Raw genomic sequence first — 9,277 nt, 5'->3', positions numbered from 1 at the left:
AGTTCGACATTAATTTTATTTATCCGGGCTCTTCCTAAATTTCCGTGCTGTTCGGAACATATTTGTTCTGAAAATCGGTGCGTCTGGTGAATATTTAAAATTCATCGCCGCGCGAATCCGAATTCGGAAGCCCGACTCACGCGGATGATTTTATCCCGAATGGATTAAGAAGAATCCGACGACTAAGCTTGCAGTGTAAAATAATTTAATTCCCTTTTTGTCATCCGCGACATCGTGTCTATGGAATTTTAATCGAACTGTAGCTAGTCGAGTGTTCGAGTAGCGAACGGAAATCATCTAAAGTTAACTAAATCAAATACAAATTGAAATACAGAAGCCGAAATCTGTTTGATTCAGTCTGTTGCTTCTCGCATCGGTCCAATCTTCAAAAGTAAACTGACAGTACGATTTTGTCCGCGTTCGGAGAATTCACCAAATTAAATCGTTAGTCCTCGGAATTTCGTTTCGAGATTCGGGGAATGTGATGTGTGGTTAAATAGTATATCGACCCAGCGTACATCGCGAAAAATCAGGATTCAAAATATCTGCAATCTCTAATTAAAAAAAAGAAAAGAAATTAAAAAAAACGCTGGCGTCCCTATCTCCCACCGCCTTCCCTCCCATCCTAATCACGTCGTCTCTCCTCCCTTATCCATTGGAGCTCATCTCCAGCTTATGCCCTCCACGTACTGGCTCTAGAAATTCTTGTAGGCATTCCTTTATCTCCTCCACCTCCACGTAGAAAGCCTAGGATTTTCTACCAGCCACGTCTTTCATCTCCTAGGCGTTATCTGAACATAGCTCATTTGTTTTCTTATGCCATTTCTTCTCTGTTCCTGAAGTCACGGCTCCCTGGAGATGTTCAGCTCGTCTGCGCTTGGTCTTTGCCGGTAGCCGAGCTGCTCCCTATGCTCGAGTTCCTAGCGCCCTGCTCCCTGCTCCCTGGTGCCGGAGCTTCTTCCTTCCCCTGCGCTCGCCGGCGTTCGGCTCTGCGTGACTCTGCCCCAGCCCAGAGCTCTCCCTGCCGAGTCCCTTCGCGTTCGTCGAAGCTCCCTTGCAGCGCCCTGCTCGCCCCAGCGGCTCCCTGCTCGCGTCTCCAGCCATCGGCAGCTCACCGCGCACAGCTCCCTGTCCGTCCTCTCTGCCGAGCGATTTTCACGTGCGCGTGCAGCTCCGGCTCGTTCCCCATGGTGGCCGCGGTGCCTCTCTGCCTGCTGGGGCATTCTTGTCCGCGAACTCCACCCATCCGTGCCAGTCGCCGTTTCTAGGATCGATTCCAAGCTGTAGTGTGTCCGGCTGCTTTTTCTTCGTCCCATGGCGCCCGGACTTCTGCTCGCCCCAGCTCGCTGTTGTCGCGAGCTCCAGCTCAGATTTCGCTTTGTCGCGCAGCTCGGCGCCTGCTGCTCGCCCCTGCTGCGCGTGTCACATTCTTCTATTGCGCGCACGAAAATTCTCTGCTCACAACGGCGTGTTAAGTTTCCGCGTCGAGCTCCTCTCGTGCGTGCCTGTCGTCGTCTCCAAGCCGATTCTTGGCTGTCGTAGTATTTTAAGTTATCCCGGCCATGTCTGTGGTTGTCAGGCGTGTCTGTTGCCGTGAACTCGCCCCTGGTGTCCACTCTGTCTCTGGTCCGCGCTTCCTTCAGTTCGGCCAGGCGGGGCATCGTTCCGTGCTGTGCTCGCCCAAGTCGCCACTGTCAAATCGTCGGAGTCGCTCAACTCGCCAATCGTATCTTGGTCAGTCATCGATTTCATATTTATCATGGTCCTCACGTCAGTCGTCCCTATTCGAACTTGCTAGCTCGCCGACTGACCGTCGTGTTCCTTGAAATCCCTCGTCGGCCGACCTCGCGACTTAGTTCGTCGCGTCGGGAATGTAGCTCTATATATGCCACCCTCCTATATCGTCGTTGAAGCTGTCATCCTCTGCTCGACCCCCACCTCACCAGCTCGCTCCAAACACGATCTCGTCGTGAAATCCCAAGCGTCGGATGAAGACGGAGCCAACAGCATGGTGTTCATCAAGTGCACGACAGGAAGCTCGAGCCAGGATTTATCAGCATTCGTACGAGTATTGGGTCGCGTTTGGTGCTGGTGAGCCGATTTATAATTTTTGTACGTTTATCTGATGATTGGATTAACTAGAATTATTAGTCGTAATAATCCTCATATTTAGCACAGGCGCGTTGTGGTAGTGTCAAAAATAAGTGAAGTACGATAGGTTTAGTAATGCGAAAGGTAGATTAATTTAGGGATATCTAAACGAGGTGGCAATATAAAGGATAGATATGATTTAGTATTTCATATAGCTATTTGATGAATTTTGTCATTGTCAATTGCACTAAATAAATGACATAAAGAAATGTTTGATTAATTGTGGAATGTAAAATATGTGAGAAGTAAAATAAAATTAAAATAGTACTTTGTGAACGATGTAGTATCAATTATAAAACGAGGGATAAATTTAGAATTTAAATTAATTAGCTGATGAGTTGATTAGGCAAATTGTGTTTCTTGTGTATAATTTGTTGCTCGTGATGTTTGCGTTAGGTTCGTTTAACTTAGAGAAGCGTAATTATTGCGCTTAGTCGTACGTCGATAACTAGTATTTCCGTTTAAAATAGTACATCGTCTCGCCGCTAGGTGTTTAATACGCTATCGTATAGCACTATTTAGATTTGTGCTATTCTTGTTTATATGCATTCATGTGCATCGTGCATCTCAATTAGGTACGATAATTGATCGCGTGATGCGGAAGACAAGCCAAGTCGACCCCAAGCGCGGACTACTCCGCATGATGATGCTGATGGACAAACCTGAAGATGTTCGCCAAGTGGACGTCGTCTAACAACACTAACCTAGTGTTACTCAGGCAAGCCCCGGTGCATTTGCCACCTCCCTTGATGTTTTTAAAATCTTTCTCACTTGCTTGCTGCATTAAGTTATAGGAGTTGATTGTTAAACAATTCCTGCATTACCTTCCTTGATTTTGATTACCCCCCTTGAAATCCTGTTTTTACAAAAGGTTTTACTTTGCTTAGCATTGCTTTAGAAAAACAAAGGATTTGTTTTACAAAAGATGTTTGGCAAAGTGGAAGGGTTATCTTTGAAAATAAAATTTGATGGTGGATCCATCAGGGCCTTGATGGATTCAACATCTGGAAAAGATGTACCTCTGCCAGGTACCAACTTTGGGTTTGAAATGATTAAGCTGAGACCGGGCGGGTGACTTGCACGAGAAGAGAGTCTCGGTGTAGTGTCTCCGTCTGAGTCGATTAAGGACCGTCTCGATGTAGGCTTGATGATCGAGGACCCTTTAACTGGTCACATGCCTCGTCATGGGTAAGCCTTGCCTCGGGCAGACTAAGGCCGGAATAAGATAACACGAAATGGGCATGGAGCGGTGGCGAGAGTAGCGTGTACCCTCCGTGGCAAGAGGCTGGACGGTGGTGTAGCTGTGCTCTCGGTTTGCGTGAACCTGATCCGGTCTTAAGAACCCCGGTGGCGGGTTGACATATGCAAGGGTTAAGTGCTACATATGTCGTGTGATTGAAGATCCTCAGCTGAGTATAATCGATTCGGATCGCCGTACCTTCGCGGTTATGAAGACTTGGTCACTGCCCTACACGTAGCATTCCACTAAAGATGATGGGTTTTTGTTAAGAAATTGGCTAGTGTAGGACCAGTGATTGAACTAGGGTAGAAAGAACTCTAGTTACAGGTAATTCTACTTAACTTGACAAATAAAACTGGATTTTAAGGATCCACTTTAGTAAGCATTTCTGCAAAACAGAGTCTTTGATTATTGAAAAGCCTTACCTTGACTCCCATATAACCAGCATACCCTTGAGAGTCTTTTCTTTAGTCGGGTAAGTCTTGCTGAGTAATTCCATACTCAGGGTTTTATTCCCTGTTGTTTTTCAGGTTCTAACTTTGTGCTGTTGTTGATGGTGTTAAGTGCCGGTGGGCTCGGCCTTCTTATAAGTCTAAGTAACCCTTCTATACTTCTTATTGAGGATGATCCCTTGAGCTAGCATATATATTTCAAACTTATACTTTTGTAATCACTTCGATAAACTAATGTAAAATTTTTGTAACCTGTAAAATTTGGTAGTAAGATTTCCGCTGCAACAATATTGGTGTGTGTGATTTGTGTTACTTAATCCCGCGGTTCTGGTTGAAAGTGGTTTATCCGATGTCCTTGGGGCAATCGGACAGATCCTGTTGAGTTATCTGGTGCACATGCATGGCTGTCTGAGGTCTTTGGGACAAGGACAGGTGCATGTGGGCCCAATAACTTGGAGGTTCTGCCACAATTATCCGCCATTTTTATTGCACTCTCATTATCACATAGAAGAGGAACTTTGGTTAATTTGTAACCATAGTCCCTAAGGGTTTGCCTCATCCAAAGTAGTTGCGCGCAACAATGGCCTGCGGCAATGTACTCGGCTTCGGCGGTAGAAAGAGCTACGAAATTTTGCTTCTTTGAAGCCCAAGACACCAAGGATCTTTCCAAGAACTGGCAAGTCCCCGATGTGCTCTTTCTATTGATTTTACACCCCGCCCAATCGGCATCCGAATAACCAATCAAATCAAATGTGGATCCCCTAGGATACCAAAGCCCAAACTTAGGAGTATAAACTAAATATCTCAAGATTCGTTTTACGACCGTAAGGTGAGCTTCCTTAGGGTCGGCTTGGAATCTTGCACACATGCATACGGAAAGCATAATATCCGGTCGAGATGCACATAAATATAGCAAAGAACCTATCATCGACTGGTATACCTTTTGATCGACGGATTTACCTCCCTTATCGAGGTCGAGATGCCCATTGGTTCCCATGGTTGTCTTGATGGGTTTGGCATCCTTCATTCCAAACTTGCTTAGAATGTCTTGAGTGTACTTCGTTTGGCTTAGGAAGGTGCCTTTTTGGAGTTGCTTCACTTGAAATCCTAAGAAATACTTCAACTCCCCCATCATAGACATCTCGAACTTTTGTGTCATGATCCTACTAAATTCTTCACATGTAGACTCGTTAGTAGACCCAAATATAATATCATCAACATAAATTTGGCATACAAACAAGTCATTTTCAAGAGTTTTAGAGAATAGAGTAGGATCGACCTTTCCGACTTTGAAGCCATTAGTGATAAGGAAATCCCTAAGGCATTCATACCATGCTCTTGGGGCTTGCTTGAGCCCATAAAGCGCCTTAGAGAGCTTATAGACATGGTTAGGATACTCACTGTCTTCAAAGCCGGGAGGTTGCTCAACATAGACCTCTTCCTTGATTGGTCCATTGAGGAAGGCACTTTTCACGTCCATTTGATAAAGCTTAAAGCCATGGTAAGTAGCATAGGCCAATAATATGCGAATTGACTCAAGCCTAGCTACGGGTGCATAGGTTTCACCGAAATCCAAACCTTCGACTTGGGAGTATCCCTTGGCCACAAGTCGAGCTTTGTTCCTTGTCACCACACCATGCTCATCTTGCTTGTTGCGGAAGACCCATTTGGTTCCTACAACATTTTGATTAGGACGTGGAACTAAATCCCATACCTCATTCCTAGTGAAGTTGTTGAGCTCCTCTTGCATAGCCACCACCCAATCCGAATCTTGAAGTGCTTCCTCTACCCTGTGTGGCTCAATAGAGGAAACAAAAGAGTAATGCTCACAAAAATGTGCAACACGAGATCTAGTGGTTACCCCCTTATGAATGTCGCCTAGGATGGTGTCGACGGGGTGATCTCGTTGGATTGCTTGGTGGACTCTTGGGTGTGGCGGTCTTTGTTCTTCATCCTCCTTGTCTTGATCATTTGCATCTTCCCCTTGATCATTGCCGTCATCTTGAGGTGGCTCATTTGCTTGATCTTCTATCTCATCAACTTGAGCTTCATCCTCAATTTGAGTCAGTGGAGATGCTTGCGTGGAGGAGGATGGTTGATCTTGTGCATTTGGAGGCTCTTCGGATTCCATAGGACACACATCCCCAATGGACATGTTCCTTAGCGCGATGCATGGAGCCTCTTCATCACCTATCTCATCAAGATCAACTTGCTCTACTTGAGAGCCGTTAGTTTCATCAAACACAACGTCACAAGAAACTTCAACTAGTCCCGAGGACTTGTTAAAGACTCTATATGCCCTTGTGTTTGAATCATATCCTAGTAAAAAGCCTTCTACAATCTTAGGAGCAAATTTAGATTTTCTACCTCTTTTAACAAGTATAAAGCATTTGTTACCAAAGACTCTAAAATATGAAATATTGGGCTTTTTACCGGTTAGGAGTTCATAGGATGTCTTCTTGAGGATTCGGTGTAGATACAACCGGTTGATGGCGTAGCAAGCGGTGTTGACCGCCTCGGCCCAAAACCGATCCGAAGTCTTGTATTCATCAAGCATGGTTCTTGCCATGTCCAATAGAGTTCGATTCTTCCTCTCCACCACACCATTTTGTTGAGGGGTGTAGGGAGAAGAGAACTCATGCTTGATGCCCTCCTCCTCAAGGAAGCCTTTAATTTGAGAGTTCTTGAACTCCGTCCCGTTGTCGCTTCTAATTTTCTTGATCCTTAAGCCAAACTCATTTGAGCCCGTCTCAAGAATCCTTTTAAGGTCTCTTGGGTTTGAGATTTTTCCTACAAAAAGAATACCCAAGTGAAGCGAGAATAATCATCCACTATTACAAGACAATACTTACTCCCGCCGATGCTTATGTAAGCAATCGGGCCGAATAGATCCATGTGGAGTAGCTCAAGCGGCCTGTCAGTCGTCATGATGTTCTTGTGTGGATGATGGGCACCAACTTGCTTTCCTGCTTGGCATACACTACAAACCCTGTCTTTCTCAAAATGAACATTGGTTAGTCCTAAAATGTGTTCTCCCTTTATAAGCTTATAAAGATTCTTCATCCCAACATGGGCTAGTCGGCGGTGCCAGAGCCAACCCATGTTATTCTTAGCAATTAAGCATGTGTCGAGTTCAGCTCTATCAAAATCTACTAAGTATAGCTGACCCTCTAACACACCCTTAAATGCTATTGAATCATCACTTCTTCTAAAGACAGTGACACCTACATCAGTAAAGAGACAGTTGTAGCCCATTTTGCATAATTGAGACACAGAAAGCAAATTGTAATCTAATGAATCTACAAGAAAAACATTGGAAATAGAATGGTCAGGTGATATAGCAATTTTACCCAATCCTTTGACCAAACCTTGATTTCCATCCCCGAATGTGATAGCTCGTTGGGGATCTTGGTTTTTCTCGTAGGAGGAGAACATTTTCTTCTTCCCAGTCATGTGGTTTGTGCACCCGCTATCGATGATCCAACTTGAGCCCCCGGATGCATAAACCTACAAAACAAGTTTAGTTCTTGACTTTAGGTACCCAAACGGTTTTGGATCCTTTGGCATTAGAAACAAGAACTTTGGGTACCCAAACACAAGTCTTGGAGCCCTTGTGTTTGCCCCCGACAAACTTGGCAACTACCTTGCCGGATTTGTTAGTTAAAACATATGATGCATCAAAAGTTTTGAATGAAATGTTACGATCATTTGATGCACTAGGAGTTTTCCTTTTAGGCAACTTAGCATGGGTTGGTTGCCTAGAACTAGATGTCTCACCCTTATACATAAAAGCATGATTTGGGCCAGAGTGAGACTTCCTAGAGTGAATTCTCCTAATTTTGCTCTCGGGATAACCGACAGGGTACAAAATGTAACCCTCGTTATCCTGAGGCATGGGAGTCTTGCCCTTAACAAATTTGGACAATCTTTTAGGAGGGGCATTAAGTTTGACATTATCTCCCCTTTGGAAGCCAATGCCATCCTTGATGCCAGGGCGTCTCCCATTATAAAGCATACTACGAGCAAATTTAAATTTTTCATTCTCTAAGTTATGCTCGGCAATTTTAGCATCTAATTTTGCTATATGATCATTTTGTTGTTTAATTAAAGCCATGTGATCATGTATAGCATCAATGTTAACATCTCTACATCTAGTACAAATGGTAGTGTGCTCAACGGTAGATGTAGAGGGTTTGCAAGATTTTAATTCTACAACCTTAGCATGCAATATATCGTTTTCACTTCTATGGTTAGAAATAGTAACATTGCAAACATCAAAATCTTTAGCCTTAGCAAGCAATTTCTCATTTTCAACTTTAAGGCTAGTAAGAGAAATGTTCAATTCATCAATCCTAGCAAGCAAATCAACATTATCATCTCTAGGATTGGAAGTTGAAACATTACAAACATGAGAATCAACCTTAGCAATTAATTTGGCATTTTCATTTCTAAGGTTGTCTATAGTCTCATGGCAAGTGCTTAGCTCACTAGATAATTTTTCACATTTCTCAACTTCTAGAGCATAAGCATTTTTAACTTTAACATGCTTTTTGTTTTCCTTGATTAGGAAGTCCTCTTGGGAGTCCAAGAGATCATCCTTCTCATGGATGGCACTAATCAATTCATTTAATTTCTCTTTTTGTTGCATGTTTAAGCTGGCAAAAAGAGTGCGTAGGTTATCTTCCTCATCACTAGCATTTTCATCACTAGAGGACTCATATCTAGTGGAGGATTTAGATTTAACCTTCTTCTTTTTGTCGTCCTTTGCCATGAGGCACTTGTGGCCGACGTTGGGGAAGAGAAGGCCCTTGGTGACGACGATGTTGGCGGCGTCCTCGTCGTCGGAGGAGTCACTAGAGCTTTCGTCGGAGTCCCACTCCCGACAAACATGGGCATCGCCGCCCCTCTTCTTGTAGTATTTCTTCTTCTCCTTTCTTCTCCCCTTCTTGTCGTCGCCCCTGTCACTGTCACTAGATATAGGACATTTTGCAATAAAATGACCGGGCTTATCACATTTGTAGCACACTTTCTTGGAGCGGGGTTTGTAGTCCTTCCCCCTCCTTTGTTTGAGGATTTGGCGGAAGCTCTTGATGACGAGAACCATTTCCTCATTGTCGAGCTTGGAGGTGTCGATTGGTTGTCTACTTGATGTAGACTCCTCCTTCTTCTCCTCCGTCGCCTTGAATGCGACCGGTTGTGCTTCGGGTGTGGAGGAGGTGCCTTGCTCGATGATTTTCTTTGAGCCTTTAATCATTAGCTCAAAGCTCACAAATTTTCCTATGACTTCCTCGGGAGACATTAGCTTATATCTAGGATCACCTCGAATTAATTGAACTTGTGTAGGGTTAAGAAATACGAGGGATCTAAGAATAACCTTGACCATCTCATGGTCATCCCATTTTTTGCTCCCGAGGTTGCGCACTTGGTTCACCAA

At 44.2% G+C, this 9,277-nt stretch overlaps 1 pseudogene; it reads left to right on the top strand.

The window, feature by feature from the left end:
• Positions 1-623: 623 nt before the first annotated feature.
• Positions 624-2,873, top strand: LOC103643168 (uncharacterized; annotated as a pseudogene).
• The last annotated feature ends 6,404 nt before the right edge of the window (positions 2,874-9,277 follow it).

Source organism: Zea mays, chromosome 1 (assembly GCF_902167145.1).
Source record: "Zea mays cultivar B73 chromosome 1, Zm-B73-REFERENCE-NAM-5.0, whole genome shotgun sequence".
Taxonomy (NCBI): Eukaryota; Viridiplantae; Streptophyta; class Magnoliopsida; order Poales; family Poaceae; genus Zea; species Zea mays.
This window is presented reverse-complemented; position numbering and strand designations above follow the sequence as displayed.